This window comes from Tiliqua scincoides, chromosome 1 (assembly GCF_035046505.1).
Source record: "Tiliqua scincoides isolate rTilSci1 chromosome 1, rTilSci1.hap2, whole genome shotgun sequence".
NCBI classification, from domain to species: Eukaryota; Metazoa; Chordata; class Lepidosauria; order Squamata; family Scincidae; genus Tiliqua; species Tiliqua scincoides.
In genome coordinates, this window is record NC_089821.1 from 112,449,910 (window position 1) to 112,473,014 (window position 23,105).

At 43.7% G+C, this 23,105-nt stretch overlaps 1 pseudogene; it reads right to left on the bottom strand.

Moving 5' to 3' along the window:
* Window positions 1-6,336: 6,336 nt before the first annotated feature.
* On the bottom strand, window positions 6,337-6,456 carry LOC136637201 (5S ribosomal RNA; annotated as a pseudogene).
* Window positions 6,457-23,105: the final 16,649 nt, after the last annotated feature.

A 23,105-nucleotide genomic window follows, 5' to 3' on the forward strand; every position in this document is an offset into this window, starting at 1 on the left:
CGAGACTGAAGGTTGCCAACCATGTCCAAAACTAGGGAGCAAGTGAAGCCAGTACAGTAGGTCTGGGGCTTAGAGAAAGGGTTGTCATGGAGCTTCTAGAGGTAATGCCCACAAAGCCAGAGGAGCATGAGATATATTTTAGCAACTTTTTCACAAGTTACAGACTCACGATTCTCTTGGTAGTCAGTGGTTTCCATGCTGCTGGAAGAGTCAGAGAAACTGACTAATGAGGTGCGACATACTGGAAGATTCCCCCCAACTAAAAAAAAATCTAGAGCATGCTTTGATCATGCCTCAACACATAGAAAAATATTTGTCTGATGGCATGACAATGTAGGACCGAATTCTATCCAGTTTTCCAGTGCTGGTGCAGTTGTGCCAGTGGGGTGTGCGCTACAGCTTGTGGTGGAGGGGCAGTCACTGGGGTCTTCTTAAGGTATTCCCTTAAGTGTGTTCCTTTACAACAGTGCTACATTGTGGCTACACTTGAGCTGGAAAGTTGGATAGGATTGGGCCCTCAGATGTCACAATGTTGTCACAATGATGTCAAAATTTCAGAAGAGTACACCTCATTGCCAGAGTTAAATGGTACGTACAACTGTAGAGCAAGGGCACATGAGATGTTTCCTCTGCCCAGAGGTGTTGCAAAAGGCAGTGGCAGCTGGGATGGAAATGTCACGATGTCCCTTCTGGGTTGTCCTTTTAGGTTCTTCTGAAGAAGGAGATGGTGATGGCTTCATGATGTGGCTGCTGCTCTGATAGAGCCTCCAGAGGTGGAAGGCAGGGGGCTGCTTCCGCATTGCAAAGCTACCAAAACATGAGGAGGATGTGGCTACATATGTGCTGAAAAATAGAACCACTTGCCTTGCAAACTGCACGGCATGGGCTGTCCCCCTCGACTTCCAGCAAATTACTTCTGGCTTCCACTGAGCCACTGCAGAACTCGGTGTGGAGAAGTTCCATACCGAGTTCTGCAGTGCCAGTGGTCAAGCTTGGAGTGGCCGAAAGCTGCTGCTGCTGCTCCTCCTGCTGCTGCCATCTTGCTAGGCCTCATGTGGCACCCCCTTCTGGCTTGGTACCTAGAGCAGACTGCCCCCCAGCACACTGCTTGCTATGCTACAGCCTCATCTTACTGTAGTCCAACTAGGGCATGGGAGGCTTTGATGCACATGTCTATGAGATGGCCAATTACCACAATGAGATGGCCAGTATCACATTAGTGTAAGACAGTGGTTCTCAAACTTTTAGCGCCGGGACCCTCTTTTTAGAATGAGAATCTGTCAGGACCCGCCGGAAGTGATGTCATGACCGGAAGTGACATCAAGAAGCAGGACAATTTTTAACAATCCTGGGATACAATCCTACCTACACTTATCCAGGAGTAAGTGTCGTTGACTATCATTGTTAAAAGCCTATACACAGTAGCCTGTTCAAAGTACAGATCTGTAACATTTTCTCAAATGCAGACACATACCATGGTAGCTTCAAGTCTAATATATTAAAAATAAAATATTGAAATTAATGGGGACCACCTGAAATTGGCTCGCCACCCACCTAGGGTGTCCTGACCCACAGTTTGAGAAACACTGGTGTAATGGATAAGAAATTGTGGAGGCCACTTTTCATAAATACTGTGGTGAAAGCATGGAAATTTTTACCACATGGTACATATGTCTAACATGAGTCAGATGCTAGGGAACATCTGATTACTAGAGATCCCAGCAGTGGGAGAAGGAGTTGCCACCAGTGTAGATCACACAGTATCTTCCGATGCAAGGAATGTGGTATCTCCTTGCACCACAAGTACTCTGAGGAACTTTACACAAGAACCATAGTAGGTGCATAACTGTTGTTAAAGAGGAGTGCATCCCATTGCCAGAGTAAAACAGTAACAATCTGTTTTCATTGTTTTTAGACTAAATGTTTTTTGTATTGTTTTAATGTGATTAGTATCGGTTTTATGTTGTCAGTTATCTTGAGTGCTCGCGAATGTGGGAGAAAGGCAGGATATAAATTCTTCAAATAAATAATCTCCTGCATAATGGGCTTCAGTGTATGCCCATGTGGGGAGTTTTGTCTTGGAGGAGTTTTCTTCTTGCTAGTCTTTTGTTATAGCAATACCAGTGTTTGCCCATGATCTAGGCACTTATCCAGCGTGTTGGTTGGGGAGGGGTTTCAAGGGCCAAGCGTTCTCAAGCTATGGACAGGTACAGGTTATGTGTAAAAGTTTGATTTTTCTGTTTTGCGTTTTCCAAAGCTATTTTTGCACTGTTTATGTTATGGCTGGTGCTATTTTAGGGCTCAATCCTATCCAATTTTCCAGTGTCAGTGGGGAGGCAGTCACAGAGACCTCCTCAAGTTAAGGGTATGTTTGTCCCAGTATCTCAGGGCTGCATTGTGGTTGCACTGGTGCTGAAAAGTTGGATGGGATTGGGCCCTTAATCTGCTCTGTTATCCTTATCTGCTCTGTATCGTTTTTAGTTGTATTAATTGGTTTTTAATTTGTGTGTTGTTTTATCTTGAACACCACTTTGAATGTTAGAAATTCAAAGAATGTTAGAATGCAATAGTGTGTTGCACCTTGACAGTTAAGCCTCTTTTTTCAATGCTTATATGTCAAACAGGCGCACAAACACATCACAACTATACATAAGTGGTGGTGGCACTTCAACAGGTATCACCGAAGGTAACTTGACCAACCTCTCAGCTCTCAAATTGCTGAGCAGAAGATAATTTGAATTTGGACCTTTAACTCCACTCACCCAAGGCAATGGATCTGTTTCTCTACTGTTGGCAGTAGAGATGACACATGTTCCCTTAACTGTTTCATACTTTGAGGGTTGCCCCATTTCATGCACGTGAAAGCCAAAGTTTATTGTACTTGGGACACTGCAACACTATCATGCACATTCAGTAATGATACCTTAGCATTTTGGGGTGGGGGGAGGGGGTAAGGGACTGCAATTTGTAATCTGCTTTGATTGAAACCCTTCAACGGGTGAATACCTAAAAATGTTGCAAAAACGCAACTTTGGGAATGGCGCATAAATGCACGCTTGGTAGAAGATAGTTGTAGTGCTGGTTTCTCCACAAAATATCCAGCACTACTTACCCCATGGCCAAAATCCCACTACTGTATGTGTTTTCTCTGAGTAAGTCTTGTTCAGCAAATATCCTGTTAAAGCACTAATTAACCACTTTTAGTTCAGTCACCCTAAATGTAATCTTGCATTGCCCTTAATGAGCATATTAGCATGTTCTCTAATTAGTGGCTTCCTCTTTGCAGCCAGAACAATTTCTCATTGCTTCTAAAATTTTATTTTTTACAATTAATGAGCATTGCTCTGGTTGCAAATAAGAGCCTCAATTGGCCCCTCCCTTCATGCAACAGGAACTGATTTATTAAGGGCAGTTCAGGAATCCCACAGTAACTGAATAGGAAGCAACTAATTTTTTAAAAATGAGAAGGCTACTAATTAAAGTGATAGTAGCCCTAAAGAGCCTCAGCAGCACTTTTCATAGCCACAGTTATGGGCTCAGCAAAGTGGGTAGTTATGTGCTGCAAAATTTTCTACAAAAAGGATACAGGTCTGACAAGATACTGGAGGACAACATGAAAACACTGGAATGCAACCAGTTGGCAATAATGTAATCTGGGTTCTTTGTAAAATTGAGTGAATGATGGTGTCCATCTCAGAATAACCAGCTAGTCTGGAAGCAACCTTGATACGCAGTGGAAATGAGATAACATAATCCTCCATTTTTATCCCCTGTTCTTCCAGAGGCCTTCACAAACAAGGGCTCTCTGAATTATTTTTTGCCTAGCTTTTGCTGAAGACATCAGAAAAACATAATGATAACGTAATCCGAGATTCTTTCAAAGTGCATAAAAAGCTTGAAGGCAATGAGAAGAAATGGTAATGAGCAACAGCAGATGTTGCTGCTTTGGAGCAATTATGGAACAGTAATTACCGATAGGAATAGAAACTTGCAAGACCAGGAATTTGATCAGCAAGTCTTCAGAAAAGTCAGCAAAAGACCTACAGATCTGTTCTGCAAGACCTAGGCAAGAAGAGTCAAGAATGGAGAAAGATCAACATCAGAAGGGCTGATATCTCTCCTTGCAAAGAATGAGATATCAAGAGTGGTAACTTTCCATTTCTTCTATGTTTCTAGTGTTAATATTGGGTTCTTTCTTTTGAATGATGTTTGAATGTTTGATCTAGAAAAAGTGGAAGAATATATATATATATATATATATATATATATATATATATATATATATATATATATTTCAAAATCTATAAATAAAATATTCTTGGACACTTTCTTCAAAGTTATGAGTCAGGTCCTTCTCGAGAGGTTGAGATATGTACTAAAATCAAACAGTAGGTTTTCTCCATACAGTTTTTCATAGTGACATCTTTTCAAGACGCCATGCAGTACGTCGTTTGATTTTACCCATGTATCAATCTGTCCTTCTCCCTGTCCAATCTGTGGTTTCCCTGAATCCCTCCCATTTGTAAAGAAGTGCATTTCCTTTAAAATAATGGTTTTTCAGTATGGGGGATGAAAACTTATAATAGATTTGTTCTTGTTTTCTTCTTTGCTCTCCAAAATAATCCTGCGAATTGTAGTTTGATGAAGGGGCTGAGAAATTTTCTGTTTGAGGTCACTGAAATATAGTTCTCCTGGCTCATAAGGGAGAAGGAATGATGGTTTGCAGTGCAATTCAATGCACGTGTACAGGCGGTGCCTTTGTATCCATGGGGATCCACTTCCAGACCCCCTGGGGAAATAAAAAATCGTGGATAATCAAATCCGTGATTTTAAGTCCACCTGTGCTCCAAACGCGATCAGAGCCTTGCTGCAGTCACATCCAGGACCCTTCTAAACATCACAGAAAGTGAGAATAGGATTGCAGCCAAAACTAGTTTAAGGGCCAAATCCTATCCAACTTTCCAGTGTCAATGCAGCCACAATGTAGCCCCAAGGTAAGGGAACAAACAATTATTACCTTAAGGCTGCGGTTTTCAAACTCTCCAGGATTTTGAAACCCGCAGTAAGTAAGGGTGGGGGGAGGCGGTGGGGCGGAAGACAGTGACGTGACCCCCAGGATTGTGCTGCTCAGGGGGGCTGCAGGGACTGGGGTGCACTCACCAATCCCTGCAGCAGCTGTCCCTAGGTGTGGGGAGCCCTGCACGAGCCTCTGCAGGGCTCCCCAGGTCCGCAGCAGTGAAAGTGAGCAATCACACTCTGCCTCTGCAAAACCGGAAGTGGAGCACAGTTGCTCACTTTCACTGCTGCGGACCTGGGGAGCCCTGCAGAGACTGACGCAGGACTCCCCGCACCCTCAGGACACTGCTGCAGGGATTGGTGAGTGCACCCCAGTCCCTGCAGCCCCGTCAGAAGTGAAAGTGGAGCGATTGCACTCCGCTTCCGGTTTAGCAGAGGCAGGGCACAGTCGCCCCACTTTCACTTTGGAAGTCTCGGGGAGCCCTGCAGATGGTCGCGCAGGGCTCCCCGCACCCCCTGGAAGCTGCAGGAGGCTGTGGTAAGTGGTAAGAGGCCTGCTGCCTCCTCTTCACCTCCTTAAGGGCAAAGAGGCTAGGGCCCTCAGGCTGGGGCGTCATGATGCCCCAGTCTGAAAACCTCTGCCTTAAGGAGATCTCCGAGACTGACACATCGCCACAGAATGAGTGCACTCCCTGTCAGCACAGCTGCATCAGCACTGGAACGCTGGATAGGATTGGGCCCTAAAGTCTGTAGCATTGATACTGTTTTAGTATGTCCTAGAAATGTCTCTAGAATTGCCCCAAGTCTACATCCCCACATTCAGGTTTCCTGGGGTCAGGTCCTATATCTTTTGCTTATGTTATTTTATGAAACACCGTGTATGTTAGCAAAGCTACGAGAAAAGATATTTTTAAATATTTTTCACCATCTTTAATAAGACTGTAAAGACCACCTTTTTCCACTGACTTGGCAGGAAGTCAGTTGTTCCTAACTTTGCACTGTGATTATCAGCCGGTTTCTGTGGTTTTGGTCTTTGATTTTCTACTGTGTAGCTTTAAATTGATCACAGCCTTCTTTGGATGATACCGTCCACCAGGCCCTTCCACTGTGCAATGAGAGACATGTAAGCCTTCATATCCTGCTTCCCTCTCCTAGTGTCCCATTCCACTTTGCATATATTTTTGGGTGGAGGACTTCTCTTCACATCTGATTTAAATACTACTTCCGTGTAAATCTACTAGTATTTAAACAGTGTGTCAGGGCAGTTGAGATGATGGGACTGGTGGCTGGCAACCTTCAGTCTCGAAAGACTATGGAATAGGCCTACAGCACCCGGTATTCCCAGGCGGTCTCCCATCCAAGTACTAACCAGGCCTGACCCTGCTTAGCTTCCGAGATCAGACAAGATCGGGCATGTGCAGGCTAACAGTTGCTGTCAGGTGATGATGGGACTATGCAGAGCAAAATGGTGTATCAAGAGGGAATGCAGGATGTGCATGCTCTTGATTTCCATCATGTGGCAGGCAGGGCTGAGGGATATCATCATCATATGACAGTATCAGCTTGTCTATATAATTGCTGATCTTCTCATGTTTAAGCTGTATGCTACTTTGGTTTCTTTTTTTTATTGAAAGCAGTAAAGATTTCTTTGGATAAAGAAATAGTGTAATTGGTTACTACTTTGGTGGATTAGTTAACCATCAGATCCTGCTACCACATGAGTGATAGACACCAATATTTAAGAAAGGGGTGTCAAACATAAGACCTGCAGTTTGGATGTGGCCCCTCGGAAGCAATTTATCTGGCCCTCGTTATAACTGGGCTCTCCCAGCTTGATAATTGGGTTCTCTCATATCTTGAAAAGATGAACAAGATTTTCTCTTTTGTCATTTGCAGCTAATGAGTTTCCATGTGAGAACAAAGTGCTTATTTCTGGCCACTTAATGATGTCACTTCCTGCTTAATGATATCACCTCCGGTCCTCATCAAGCACCATGAATACTAACTTTGGCCCTCTGTATGAAACAGGTTTGATATCCCTGATTTAAGATGTCGTCATAAGTTGATTTCAGGACTGTTTTGGTGTTGCTATATTCTTCTCTTCAGCACTGTAAAGGCTTACCCTGATTTTTTTTAAAGAATGAAAAGGCACCATTGCTACCATTTTTAATGAAACTTTTTTTTTCTCATTTGCCAATGTTATAAGTGGCTATAAATATATTTAATGAAAGAAGTTAGGCACCACAAGCACAGATGTTGTAAAGAATAATACCTTAACAGATCTTTAGGCAGCTAATATTCTCCCAGTGCTTTACTGTGTGCTAACATAGATCCAGAACCATGCTGGTGAAAGTGTATGTTTTCAGGGCCATTAAACCTTCAATATTTTCCAATAGATCACAATTAGAGGAACACCTGTGCTAAATAACAAAATGCTGCTCTGCTCTGAAAGTTAGCAGTGTGTTGAGTAGCTTTTAGAAATGTATCATTTCTTTCTTGTAGAGGGGAGGATCTTGTGATTTAGTGGGAGGCTAATTCACTAGACAGGTGGGATCAGCGGTCCAGGACTATTACAGTAAATTACAAACACTGCTGCATTAAAATGACAAAGAATTAGTCCTATTTGAGTTAAGTAGGCATGCAAAAAAATGCATACTACACAGGCATAGTGGGTGCAATCTCACTTCCACTGAAACTAATAAATATTGGCATAGTTACATTAGACCTGCCATGACCTGTCAAGTGGACACAACATCCTCCTGGAGGTCTACCAATAAATGTTGAAAAATTGCAGCAATATACGTTGATAATTTGACCTACCAGGCACATGAACGATACATGATCCAATGGCGGCAGCAAGACAGAGATAAGTCATTGGGATAGAGGGGTGGGTTTATCTGGGGGAGGCCTGGGGACATGTCAGAGGAAGGAGGAATGGCACCTGGCACAGGTAACATTCCCTCCAGTGCCAGATGACATGCCCCCATTTGTGCCCTTGGACTTTCACCAGCTAAAGAGCTGGCACTGGTCCAAGTAGCCCCATAGGTAGTCTAAGGGCTTACAGAGGGATAAGGAAAAATAACAGGAATCAGGCTTGGCTTGTACCCCTTCCAGGTAATTTGCATGACAAGCATAGGAAAGTTTTTTGCATGCTTGCTGAAATTGTATGTTCCATGGCAGCAGCATGACATGAGTCCTCACAGCAACGTGTACAGGAATCTTTCTCTGTGCTTGTGCTATATACGCCTAAAGCTAAGTCCTTGGCATTTGCAGGAACGGCAGAGTCATGGCAGAGTCTACCCATGACTACACATGACTCTGAAACTTGCAAGCTATCATTTTACTTTCATAAGTCTTCAACTTTCAATTAAGACAAAATTAGTGCTTATGAATTTGGAAGAGATTCCAAGAATATCTGGAGCATAAATGACATTTGTGAATATCATTGCTGATTTTTGTTCTATCTGTTCATCCGTTGCTGTCTGTTAGTGACATGTGCCAAGCTTTCTTTGCTTTAGATCTATCGCTTTTTTAAAAAAAATCACTTGTCTGTGCTTCTGAACTGAGAAGAAAGGCAAACTCCTTAATTATTAATTCTTGTGTTTTTTTAAAAAAGAAAAATGGTTGATTTCTGTGATGTTGCTGCCTCCCTCCATAACACAAAACCAACATCTGCCTTAGGCAGCAGAATGCTTTGGGCTACTCAGAGGTCCATTGCCTTTGCAGATGGAACTCCTAGATCTATAAATGGGCTCCATACATTTGAATGAATGAATGAATGAATGCAGCTGGACTCTCTGATCTCTCTTTTCTACTTCATTTGTGCTACTTGATCTCAGCCTAGACATCTGAAATTGATGATTCCCAAAGTCCATTTCAGTCTCCAATGCTTTGTCCTCCAAGGGGAAGGAACCCTCCATAGGCAGTACCAAACTCCTTATGGCTCCTGGAGTGAAGAGAGCAAAAAACTTTTATTTTTGCAGCTGACTTGCATTGAAACAGATGTGGGATGATCTGGTTTTGTGGCTGCTCCAAGAGTGATCACAGGATGATCTCCTGTGAGTGACACCTGAGTAATCTTACAGGATTGTTAGGAAGCAAATGAGGAAAAGGCACATTTTAAATGACATCTAGTCACTGGGATAACTTGCAAAGGATTATCCTTTGTCTTGAAAGGCTGTAAGGAGTCAAAGATGGAGATGAGAGCATTTTTTATTGTCAGACATATTATTCTGTGGGTGGTATTAGAGAATGAGCACTTGTTTCTGAAGTAGAAAGCACTCCACTTACAGCCAGTTCAGCTTTTTTTTCTTCTCTCTCAGCAGAAGTGCTAGTGAAGTAATCACCTTGTAATGTTTTGATGGCTGCACCATCATTTGGAAATAGACTTGCATTATCTCAGCTTGCCGATCCAATACTTCAACACATTTTAAAAGACTTTGAGCTGCTCTCCAAAGACCTCCGGTGTTGAAAGGGCTGCATTTCCAATCGTTACCCCATAAACTGTGGTCTGATTTCTCTGAAAACATCTATTCATCAGCAGCCACTTTGTGAAAAAGATCGTCCCACCCAGGAAGTCAATTGATTAGCAGGTGAAGAATGCTTTAGTCTTGCATATCCTTCACTTGTCATCTTGCCCTGGTTCACCCTTTGTTTTACTTGTATTGTAAATGAAAACATTCCATTGCAGCAGTATTTCTTTGGGGCCATCTTGGAGGCAGAGCTTTTTTTTTTTTTTATGATGTTGTATAAATCAATTAAGTGCTCATTTTTTACAGACCATTGCTTGAATTTTAATGTACAGGACTGCGTTGTTTCTGAACAAAGTGCCTGTGTCCTTTTTTTGAAAATGAGAGTTGGCACTGAGTTTATTACATGAATTGTGCCATGCACCAAATGGACCTGTGCGATTTGTGACCTTCCCCCACCCAGTTGTACATTGAGGTTTGCCAGGTGTGTGATCCCCCTGTTTTTTTAGTCCTAGGCAGACAGGAAGTTTATTATGCTGATGTGCCACCATATATAGCTGTTGCAGTGTGTTCAGCTTGGAGATTTATATAGCTAATCGGATAATTAACCAACCAGTCCAATATGACTAATGTATTGTTTTGACCTGTGTCTGAAGCCTAGTTCACATGTGTATGAACATTGCTTGATTTCCCTAGACTTGATTTCTGTGTACTCGATATAGAGATGAGCGGAATGTGTGAACTAAAGGCCCAGTCCTATCCAACTTTCCAGCACCAGTGCAACTGCAGTGCAGCCCCAAGGTAAGAGAGCAACTGTTCCTTTACCTTGAGGAGGCTTCTGTGATTGCCTCTCCACCACAGGATGCAATGCATGCCCCATTGGCACGGCTGCACCAGCACTGGAAAATTGGATAGGATTGGGCCTTAAGGCTGCAATCCTATCCACACTTACCTCAGAGTAAGCCCCATTGACTATAAAGGAACTTACTTCTGAGTAGATATGCATAGGATTGGGCTCTGAATCTGTTATTGTTTTTGAGGTGATTTGGAGTTTCATGAAAATTCTACCTACCTGTGATGATGGCCCCATGTCTATGATAGCCTACTGACTCATGCAAGTTAGCACTTGATATGCAACCGTGTGCTAAATGTACATATATGAGCCAGTACTAACGATGGTTGGAGCACATTTTTGTGTGTGGCCCAATTCTAACACCTGACTTATGGGAGTGGGGCATTGTCCCGCTTCAATAAATTGGTTGCTGATGACATGTGGAGCGCACTGCAGACAGCTATTTTCATGCTGCCAGTGTAAAGTGGTGGCAGCATCAGTGGACAGTGAACTGCTTCCGTGGCTGGTGATCTGCTTTGGTGCAGGTAAGCTAGCATGGGGGGAGTTTCATGAGTAGGGAGGGGGAGTAATGGGGCATGTTGTGGGAGGGACCAGGGGTGGATCCAGCAGCAGTTTTACACACTTATTCTCTCTTTTCAGAACTCCCCACCCCTTCTGAGACATGCCATGAAAGTGGCTGGCATAAGTCTGTCAGCTTCTGCAGAGATAAGTAAGAATGTTGTTTTTACTTGCCTCCCATTTGCTTTAAGGTCACCCTCCCACCATATATGCAGTGTACACCTTTTTTTGAGGTAGGATAGGGCTCTAAGAGCCAGTTCACTGAGATATGAGTGAAATCAGCATGTGAAATCAAACTCTTCGCTGCCTCTATTCACTGTTGGAATTAGGAGTGGGGAATTAATTAATTCTAGTGGGACTCTTCCCACTGGAAATCATTCAACTATCATCATAGATGCCAAAAGACAAACAAAAGTGCTGACTACTAATGTCTAATGGGGTCTTAATGGGCACTTTGTTGGCTGATCATTCCATCAGACCCCGGCTGCAGTGAATCATGTGTTGTCATGCACTCATGAACTCATTGTATGCAGAGATTTATATCCTTCTGTATTGGGAGATGGAGAAAGCCTTTGTAATGTTCGTATACTGACTGACTCTGAGCCACAGTTGACATGAGCAAGATTTGGACAGCGCAATGCCCCCTTTTGAGGAGGCTTATTATCTTCTATTTGCTCTGTGGAAGGAAAGGAGCATCCAAACATGACTCCCTGGGCTGCTGCTCTTTTCACCTTCTTCATAAGTGATAATGGGAGGCCTCTTGAGAAAGTGCCTGTATCACACAAGGAAAAGGGCATTTTAAAAACATTGAATATGACAACTTGTCAGTTCGTATGCAATACAAACCCAGATCCTTAACATGAATATCTAAAAGCTCTGCGGTGAAAAAGACATCAAGCATGTTAACATCTAACAGTACAACACAGCGGGGGAAGCTAATGTGTTTTGACACAGTGTGAAGCCCACAGTGAACTCGCAGCATTCAAAATAGGAGTGGCCAACATGGAAAGGTCATTAAGCGATACGCTGAAGGAGTGACGGAAACCCTGATGTCCTGAATTTTTTCTCAACCTGCCAAGCTGACCTCATCTATTGGAAGCTATTAAAATTTTTGTAGCTTGTTTCCCTTTGCTAAGTTGCTAGCAGTCTGTTCCCATGTGACTTTGGGCCCACAGGTTTTGCTCATGGGAGTTATTCGTTTGGGTGAGTGAATCACGTTGGAGGTTGGTGAACTCACCGTTATCACCTGCAGCACCTTCCAAATATTGGATACAATGTGGAACACTGGAGAACAGAGCATAGGGGACCTACAAGCTGCAGCGCACGCATGATGTTGCTGATAGGCATGGAAAAGCCTCCTGAATGACACAATGTTTCCAAGAGGCTGCCTTACATAAAGTGTAAATTGGATCAGATCATCTAGGTTGATCTGCTCAGTTCTTACTGCATATATAAAAATATTCAATCACCTCCTCTTTAGCAGGTCCTGCACTCAGTATGTTGCTGCATGATTTGAAGATGGCTGATAACTAAAATCACTTAATCTCAAGATCTGCTATTGCCCTGTTAAGACCTTCTCCAACAGTGAGGTTCAGGATCTTCTCTGGCTCCTAACACAAATAGGGTCAGAGTCAACAATCCCTGAAGGACAATCAGAGTCCGCTCATTTAGATCACATCCTGCTTAAATCAGTTGTAGTAGTGAGGCACGCATACCCCCCTGTGGAGACTTCAGCTCTGGCTCTAGGTTCTCGTCATCTCTGCAGGCTCGGGACCAGTGGGGCAAGGGATCCATGCCAAAGCAGTGTCTGTCTGGCAACCTGAGGCTTTCCTTCCATCTGCCCTTTGTGAAAGGAGAAGGTGGAGGCAATCGCCAGATTTGCTCTGGATCATGGTCTTGAGAAGACCCAGATACAGGAAAAGGTGGAGATGCAGGTCCTTTATGAAACAGTCAGCTGCCACCCCTTCCCCACCCAAATTATGTGAAGGAGAGTCAAATTCATCCAGACACTAAAGGGTCACAACTGAAGTACTGTATTATCATAGAAACATAAGAAACTCTTCATGGATGTTTCTGATTCTGTCAGTAACTGAACCCATGTACCCACAGTGGCTATGTGTGTTTCTTTGAAAATTATACCTCTAATACATTCTTTTGTTTTCCACCTCAAATTTGTCCATGTCCAATTGGCAGCCATTCTTTTTTTACCCACAACTGTCTTTATCCTAGAAAATGGTTCTCTCTTCTGATAAATTTACACATTGCTCTCATATTCCTGCTCAGGCTATTTTTTTCTTTAGCTAAAAATGTTTTGATGTAGCTAGCATAATTTTCCAGCTGTTAGAGTTTTTGCATAATCACTCTTTCAGTTGCAACATTATTATACATTATGAACACATGTTTGTAGGTGGGCAGCCAAGTCCAATTAGGGAAATTTGTCTTCCAAGTAAATGCCAGGGTCATCCCTCATTTGTTAGACAATGGAGCAAAATGAGCCTCATGATACATAAAGGCTTAAATGTCTTCTATCCTTTAATCATTCGGCAATGGAAGAACTTTGAAGTACAGAGTTGTGTGTGTGTGTGTGTGTGGGGGGGGGGGTCCTTATGGACAGAGTGTTGGGTTTGGGCTGAACCAACTCTAGACGTGTGGTGACCATGCTCAGAGTTCTCCTCAGATTAACTTGGAATAAGATGAGCTGTCTCCCCCAAATGAAATAATTCTGCCTACCCAGAACCTGCTTAGGTTGCATTGAACTCTGCTGCACCCCAATTATGATAGTCTGATCTTACCCCCTTCCCCAGCCACCTGTGAGTCCTTCACCAACCTATTGGGCTTTCCACAGTAACAAAGATGGGGTCAAGGGGAAAGTCATCCATGATGGCAAACAAGGATTAAAAAAATGATCCAGGTGACACCTGCAGTTTTGGTTGAGGATGCCAAACATGGTTTGTTTTTTTTTTGTTTTTTTTGTTTTTGGTCTATACTCTTCATATTAGTTTTGACAACATTAAAGCCCAGGTCAGTTACAACTATAGTAAAACTGGCAAGGCGGGGGGGGGGTGGACGGGGGACGGGGGACGGACCAGCATGGCTACCAGGGCACATGATAGAGTGATACCTTGTTTTCCTTTCTGGCCCATACCTGTAATAATAGGTTCATTTTAAGTCACCTCAGCTGTGAATTATTATGTCACAACACACACAGCTGAGCTGCTTTTTTTGGAACCAGTCAAGGACCTGAGATTGTTGCTACCTCTTGCACATTCCTCCTCTCCTCCCTGAGGAAAAGCAAGCATCAGAAAGGACTCTGGGCTGCAGGTAAAACCACTTGGCTACTGGAGAGATGGGGCAATCAAGTCCAGCAGTGATGGCAGGTGGGTGTCACTCCTGGTACTCATTTCCATGCAAAGGGAGTTGAGAACTGGCAGCCATCGCCAGCAACGGCAGCTGCTTCTACCGATTGCCAAAGGATAGCTTTCTGCACTCTTCCTACAGGGGCCAATAAAGAAAGCTGTGAGGTTGATTCCACATATTGCCTCATTACGAGGGTAATGTGTGAATCTGTAAATCCACATTCATTTAGTGTGCATGTCCTTAGAAGGTTATGAGTCTCCAATCCCCAAGAAGTCAGGCACCGCATACCAACTACCTTGGATCACTGGGACAAGTTTGAAATACAAGAGATCCCAAATACATTGAGCAATTTCTTTTGTAACTTGGCTACGGTCTTCCCCCCCCCCCCATATCTGTGGGGGATATGTTCCTGCTGCTACTGTGGTTACCTGAAGCCATGGAAAACAGTGAATGCTACTCAAATTCCCCCATCCCGTGAATACATCTCTTTATTTGCAAACCCTGTGCAAAGGGCAGCATTTTCTTCCTTTCAGTTTGGAACAGGAAGCAAACAGCGAGAACCTAGACTCACTCATTACACGGGACGATCATGAGAATGCTGATAGGAAGTGGACAACAGAGGTGTAGGCGTTTCTGGCCAGTCATGCAAAAGGCGAGTGCCTTGCTAGTTAGGGCATGTTCTGAGTCCATTGTACTTGGCTCCCAGCTGGCATCTTTGTGCAGTGACCTACCTGCGCCCTGTTTTGCCTGAGTGCTGTTGAGGCTCTCCTGATGAGCTGCCCCAGTCCCTCCCCTGGCAAAAAGGTACATCCAGGTGGTGACTGTCCTCACAGGTTCTCAAGCTCTCACCATGGAGGGACTTGGCTATCTGTTGCAAAAAGGTAGCCGACTTCCAAGGTGCTATTTTTCTGCCCTTCTGTCCATGCGGCATCCAAATAGGATTGGGCCCTAAATTTAGACTATAATAACCCCATGCACCTGTACATTAAAAACAAAACAAGCAGTTGGAATGAAAGCTCATATTTGGTTTTTTAAGTAGCAAAACAAGGTGGTCTTTGAGGAGCTGAAGTTAGAACCCTTTTAACTCCTGGCTTTTGACAGATTGCCTGTAGGATCAAATAATTTGGAATGAAGACAAATAACCTGCCCTCTGCCACTCTTCTCTGGGAGAAATTCAAATGCGACTAAGTGCTGCAGTCATGGCTTTGCGAAGGCTGTGGCGAGGGGCTCGTGGAACAGCACTGCAAGTGGCAATGCCTTCATGTGCTTAGTATATGTTTAATAAAAAAAGACATAGATTTAAAGCAAGGTGGCAAAGGGAATGGGTCATTAACTGCAGTGAAGTGGCAGTAATGTTAGGAGACAGATTAATAATGACAGCGATGATGTCCTTGTTGATGACGAATGCAAAGGCAGTGGCATTCTCAAAGATTTTTGTTCCTTGTATACTGCCCTTTCTATGGACTTAATTTCTAGGCAGACAGAGAGGGTGCCTGTTCACATTGTTAAATTTCTCTGCTCTATGGTGTGCAGGTGCATGACCTGAAGGAGAACTTTGGTAGGCCCAACAGACTTTTCTGCGACCATGTCTGCTGGAAAAGAGGCACCTGTAATTAAAGTTGCTAGTTCACTTTTGAGTACAGCCTTATTCAGATCACCTTTTCTCCACCAGTCCCAAGGCTCAAAACCAGAGGTGTTCCTGCCGTGGTGTACACCTGGGATGGTGGCACTCACCTTTGATTGTATTCCAGAAGCTTGGAAGTGACATAATGATGTTTTTGCATCACCACATCATCACCAATTGTGTCCCCCAGTGCTGTGATTTAGAGGAGTTCCCTTCCAGTGTGAAATACAACATGGAGCTCCGCTCGGCTACAACACAGTAAGGGCCAGAGACTTGGGGAGTGCAGGTGTCTCGCAACACTACTGCTCAAAGCTATGCATAATTGCCCACAGATTATCCTGTGGCATAGAAGACTCCCAAGGACAGACATGTCAGTGAAGGTTTCACAAGAGCAGAAAAGCCCATGACTGAGGCCATGGTCATGCTGAACAAATCTTATGTGAATGGACCCGTTCTATGAGGGGTCAATCTCATACACACTTACCCGGCAGTAACCCTCACTGAACACAGTGGCATTTACTTCTGAGTAGACACGCCTAGGATTGCATGGTTAGTAAGATAGATTTCAGAGGAATGATTGTCATAGGAACCATCTGATTTCTATCCTGAGAACTGGTGGATCAAATTGATTTTTGTTTGGGTGTATTTTTAATTGTAAAGGTGCTCCGATGGATTTCATAAATTGAAAGGCAGCCTATACATTTTAAAACAAGCCAAATCAGACTAGGAAGGGATGGATTGGATGGGGGGGGGGAGGGATACTAACCCCCTCACCAGAAGCTGTTGCAAGCTTTTGGACGGGGCATGGGGCTTAGAATTTTTCATAAGAGAAAGAACACAAGAAGAGCCCTGCTGGATCAGGCACAGGACCATCTAGTCCAGCTTCCTGTATCTCCCAGCAGCCCATATGGCTGTTCAGTGGCTAGTAGTAGCCAGTCCAGGGTTAACTCATGCCTAAGCTGGGTACTGCCAGTGAGTGTACAGTGCTGTTAACCACATCTGAGCTCCCTCCACTGCATCCCAAATCCCTTCAGCTAAGGTAGTGGTTCCCAAAGCTTTTCAACTGGTGGCTCCCTTGACCCACTGGGTCATTGACTGTGGCTCCTCATTAGGCCTACAATCCTATACACTGTGTAGGGAAGTGGATTTTTTTTTTTTTGCGAGGATTCTGTTACTCCCTTGGCTGGTTTCTGCAGTTTCCTGGGGAGCCAAGGCTCACAGTTTGGGAACCCCTGAGCTAGGGTGTTGCATTCTTTTATCCATTATACAGCAGCGTTCAGTAGCAGACACTGGTAGCATCTGACAAATGGCCTAATGAACCACTACTAATTATGCCCTTAAAGATGCTCTGAAATTTGTTTCTTGAGAACTGGAACCATCTGAAGAAAAAGAAATCTAATCAAGATCACTGGGAGGGGAAAAAAACAAAAACAGACCCGCTACTGACTCATTTTCAAGATTCACCTCCAATATACAGATTAGTGTTTTTGTACTGTCAGGTTCAATGTGGTTCTTAAGGGCAACAGCCTTGCTGTTATGATTAACTGCTGTGTTGCTACACTAGACACCCGTTGACTGCATAACCAGGAGATTGCATGAGGCGGCTGTATTATATATTTTTGCCTCACTTTGAAAACAGTCAAGGTCTGTTGAATTTGTGGTTTGTTAAATGAATGTTTAGTTGAGAAGCCCAGACGGTTTTATTGGCAAGATTAGGAGGAAGGTGTGAAGTTGCTAAAGGACTACATGATACCCATAAAATTAAAGGAGAGCTCCCAAACCTTTTGGCTTTTGAACAGCTAGCCACATATAGGGATCAATTTACAGTTTAGTATTGGTGCATTGAATGTTTGTGTTTATTAGTTACAGTTCATGCATATATTTTTCTAGTATTTCTCTGCTAGCATTCATCAAGTATGAATGGAAATAAAACTAAGTTTGCAATAAAACGAATGAGTTAAGTAACATCTTTTAAACAGACAACATAATCCAGCTACTCAAAGTGCACATATATGATGCACATATTGATTTCTTACATATTCATACCTGTTAGTAAGGAGCTTCAGTGGGAGGGGGACTGCTGCCTTCTTGCCTTGCACGTGGTTGGCCAGAATGCTGAACTCGGTGAAGCTCTAGCAGGGATCAAACAATTATAGTTTCATCCCTGACATACGTGACCCTGGCTCCAATCCTAGACATATTTACCTGAAAATAAGTCCCATTGAACTCAGTGGGACCTACTTCTGAGTAGACAAGCAAAGGATTGCATTGTTACTTATTGTATGCTACTATACTGGAAAGGTTTTCTGCTTTGAAAATTAAATTTCCATTGTTCAGCACAAAGTTCTCCGGAATGTGGGCAATTAAAGATAAAAATAAAACCAATAAAATAAAATCATTCAGTCCCTAAACATCATCAAATCACAGAAATGGCAAGACAGGTAATAAAATGGTTACCTTTCCAGAAAGATCATAATATATCAATTAAATGAGATTGCCCTAGGGCCTGGGAAAATAGGAAAGTTTCTGCCTGGTACCAAAATAACTGGTACCAGGTGACCTTTTCTATGAGAAGCATATATTCCAAATTCAGTGCACCACTACTGAAATTGTCCAATCTTTGATATTCACCTATGTAAACTCAGATGATGTGGCAGGACTTAGAGGAGAGTCTCTACAGAAGTTAATAGGGCTTGGACAGGCTTATGTGGCAGAAGTTGCAAATGTTTATATACCAATTAGACCGGATCAGCACTATAAGATTCTCTCACCTGGTCATGTGTCCATGCAGCAACTGTTACCCTGCACATGCCTGATTTTGTCTGATCTCATAAGCTAAGCAGGGTCAGGCCTGGTTAGTATTTGGATGGGAGACTGCCTGGGAATAGCAGGGGCTGTAGGCTTATACCATAGTCTTTCGAGACTGAAGGTTGCCAACCATTTTGTCATGTGTCCATACCTTTAACTTAAAAATCATCATTAATAACCAGGATAAGGAAATGTAAAACTTCAAACTAGAATGTCTCCAACAGGGTGTCAGGGCACACTAGTGAAAAGATAGAGTGTTACAGTATGTGCCCCATACAGCAAGGCAATTTGGTGGCTGGATAAGGCAGGCCTACCAGACTGCTGCTGTGTATAAGCAAATGTAAGCATACCTGTCAGACAATGGGGCAAGGACCAATCAGGGCAAAGTGCTGAGTCATTGCACAGAACAAGGAGAGAAGGGAAAAGCTAATGCAATCCCCACCCAGGATGATGCAATGACATTCCTCAGGGATGAGGTCATGGCCTTTCCCATTGGCTGACAGGAGTATAAATGGCCAACAAGCACACTCCACTGGGTGAGTTGTAGGAGTGAGTTGCTGAATGAATCTCTGCTGGATGGATACCTGATTTACTGACTACTTGGACTGTTTGCTAGACTGCCTCTGCTTGCTGATTTTTGGAACTGCCTTCTACCTGTAAATACTGCCTGTAAATAGACTCTGGTGTTGGTACTTCCCTGGGTCTTGCCTCCTTTTTTTGGCGTCCTTCCCTGTGCTCCGAGCACCACACTCTGCAGCTGCCGGTTTGCGCTTCTGCTATCTCTGTGTTTTGCCCAATTATCTCTAACAGACACAAATAAAATAAAGATTTCTATGAACCAAAAGTACCCATTCTCAGAGGAGGCCACCTTTTTATTTATTTATTTATTTATTTATTTATTTATTTATTTATTTATTTAATATAATTACATGTATATTCCACTTTCCTTCTACCATGTGTAAACAGAGCACATATCTAGGCCTAAGCCTGCATTGATTTAGCAAGGTGGCTGTATGGTGTGTTCTCAGATTATGCCATGGGGTCTGTTAGATCTCTGCATGATTCAGAGCTATTACTTCTCCCTTGTCCCTTCAACCTCCACTGGTTGGTGAGGAAAGGCCCAATCCTATCCAACTTTCCAGACTTTATGCAGCTGTGGCAATGGGGCGTGCACTGCATCCTGTGGTGCATGCGGGGGAAGAATCTTGGAGGCCTCCTCAAGGTAAGCATATGCTCCCTTACCTTAGGGCTGCATTGCAGCTGCATTGGCGCTAGAATGTTGGATAGGATTGGGCCCTGAGGCTGTAATCCTATACACACTTACCTGTGAGTAAGTCCCACTGAACTCAGTGGGACTGAACTCCCACTCTCCCACTGAACTCAGTGGGACTTATTTTTTTTATGTAAAATACATAGGATTGGTCTGTAATGGTGCAATCCTAACCCCTTATGTCAGTGCTTTCCAGCACTGGCATAGCGGTGCCAATGGGACGTGTGCTGCATCCTGTAGTTGGGTATCATTCACGGAGGCCTCCTCAAAGTCAGGGAATGTTTGTCTCCTTACCTCAGAGCTGCATTGCCCTTAAGTCAGTGCTGGAAAGCTGGAAAGCACTGACATAAGGGGTTAGGATCGCGTCCTTATTTGCATTATAAAGTAGGGGTACAAACTTGTTTCATATAGAGGGCAGAAACAGCATTCATGGTGCCTGCTGAGGGACGGAAGTGGCATATTAAGCAGGAAGCAATGTCATGAAGCAGAGATGGCCAGAAATAAGCACTTTGTTCTCGTATAGAAACCGATTAGCTGCAAATGGCAGAAGAGAAAAATGTACAAATCTGGGTCATGTTTTCAAGATATAGGACAGCCCAGTTATCACGTGGGCTGCCCTTTCAGCAGTGCTGTTTCTGCTGCAGCGTCACTTCACAGCTCAGCAGTTGAGAGGTGGTCTGCAAAGCGACACCTTGGCAGAAGTGGTGCTGCTAAGAGGGCAGCCTTTGTGACAACTGGGCTCTCCCAGGCCTCAGCAACATCTTCCTATCTCACCCCTCTTGGTCTGGCCCAGAGGTTTTCCAGTCTTTTTCATCTCATGGCACACTAACAAGGTGCTAAAATTGTCAAGGTACGGCATCAGTTTTGGTTTTTTTTTTGGACAATGAACAAGGCACATGGTGCTGCCGACAGAGGGCTCACATCCCCCAATGGGCCTACTAATAAATGATCTCCCCAATCTCCTGCAGCACCCCTGCGAACCATTCGTAACACACCAATGTGCCATGGCACAGTGGCTGAACACTGGTCTAGCCCTTCCCCTGTAGCATTCTTTGCCTTGTGAGGACTCCTTCTGTCTCTCCCTCCCAGAGCCTTGGCAGAAATGCTGCTGCTGAAAGGGTGATGCTGAGAGAGCCCAACTATCGCAGGGGCTGGATGAAGAGATTCCAGGGGCCACATCCAGCCTGTGGGCCTTATGTTTGACACCTCTGTTATAAATTTTGCTGTGGCCCTTGTCACTGGTGGGAGAAACTCCAGTGCTCAGCTGCATCACGGTGCTTCCTCAGTTGCTTACCCACAACTGCTTTGGGAGACAAGATCATCCTGGGTCACTGGGGATTAAAAAAAATTAAAAGACAGCTGCTACTGGTTAATATTTGAAGTCCCTTGAAGCACAGGAGTGGGGTCCTCTGCGCACAGGCACTTCTTTATTTTACGCACTCTGAAAAGCAATACTTTTGTGGGGAGGGGATCAGAGGGAGATGCGTGCCTTCCATTTAAACGCTGAAAAAGGTGTGCCTTAGAAATTTGGGAAATGCTGCATTAGATCTCGAAGATGTGAAGGCAAAATACAGCTACTGAGCAGAATGGTTGATCCTATATGAATAATGAAAACAGCTCTTGTCGCTCATGACTGCTACAGACAACTGGATGAAATGTCCCAGACATGGACTATTCTTTTTAAATAGAAACTATTTCCCATAAAAGTCTCAGATTTCTGGTTGGGTATACTTGGCACACGTCTCATGGGGGAGCATTTTCATCTCCTTCAAACAAACAAACAAAAAATTGCAGGTGTTTTATGCCCCCTTTTCTTTTCCTGCGCATTGTCTTCTATCTTTGATGTTTCAAGCTCCAGGGAAGCACAGACTGGTTTGATATTAACCGTTATGGCATTTGCTGATGCTCTGCAATGGGTAACCGGTGTGAAAGAACAAGGTTATGGAGCGAACTTGACCTTTTCCCATTACCAGGTGATTTGTGCTGTCAGTATGCATTTGATGTTCATCTGTCCTGTATCGAGATAAATAATACAGGACAATAGGGGGCATGCTGAAGAAAAGTGATCCGACATGTTGAAACCACAGTAATAAAACTTAATCCTGCTAATGACAGATAAAAGGCAGGTTGGAAATAGAGCTTAGCGTTGGCCAAAAAATTTAAAAAAAGAAAAGAAAGGGATGATAGCTGCTTTATCATCATGTTTTAGGGCTCTTAGTGAAAAATGGGAGACAAGATGCTACAGTAAATAGTACAGATTACAATAAACCAATTTAGTTTTTATATGGTTTGGAGATTCCTGGCGGGGTTCTTTAATGAAGTGAGGAGGTTTCCCACTGACTTTGTATTATCAGGCTGAGGTTTTATTTTTTTTCCTCCCTGCGACTTGCCGTGGTTTGTAAATTGCAGACAGTGAAGAACAGGGAAATGGAAAGAAATGAAGTCAGGCTTTCTTGCCATGCCTCCTGCCTTTGTTGTACGGAGAAGGAGCTGTCATTTGACTTCTTCAGATGAAACAGCAGATGAAACAGAAGGAAAAGGAGTGCTGTGGGCATAAGTGGAAACATAGGAGCCGTGGCACTGTGGTAAATGCAAGAGCTTGTCATGACCGCCCCACCACATAGCCAAGCCCCATAACCACATCCAGCTTAAACTATAAAACCAAAAAAACTGTGCGCATGTGTGTGTGTGTGTGTGTGTGCGCACGTGCGTGTGCAGGGGCTAGGAAAGGGGGCTAAAGGAGGTAATTTGTACACAGGCTTAGGGTCAAAAGAGGGGCCCAGGAGCCAAAGGAGGGGGCCCAGAAAGTTCCTCGAATCTTACATTTTCCTATCTACTCAGACTTGTTGCTTGCACGGGATGCTGGGGATACTACCACGAGTGTGCGGCTACAGCTACTCCAGCTACTGGCAAACCAGATATGCTGGGCCAAGGAATACATACATGACACTCCTTAACACAGTAGCTACAATAGCTCTTTGGCTTGGATCTGCTTACCATGAAAGAGTGTATAGGAGCCCAGGGGCACAGCTGCAAGGCCACAGCTGCTGAAGAAGGAAGTTTTGGTATGTACAGGGCACTTTCCATTCTAGTGTGAGCCTAAATATGATGATGCTAATTTTCTGCATGATTTTCTCTATTCAAAAGATT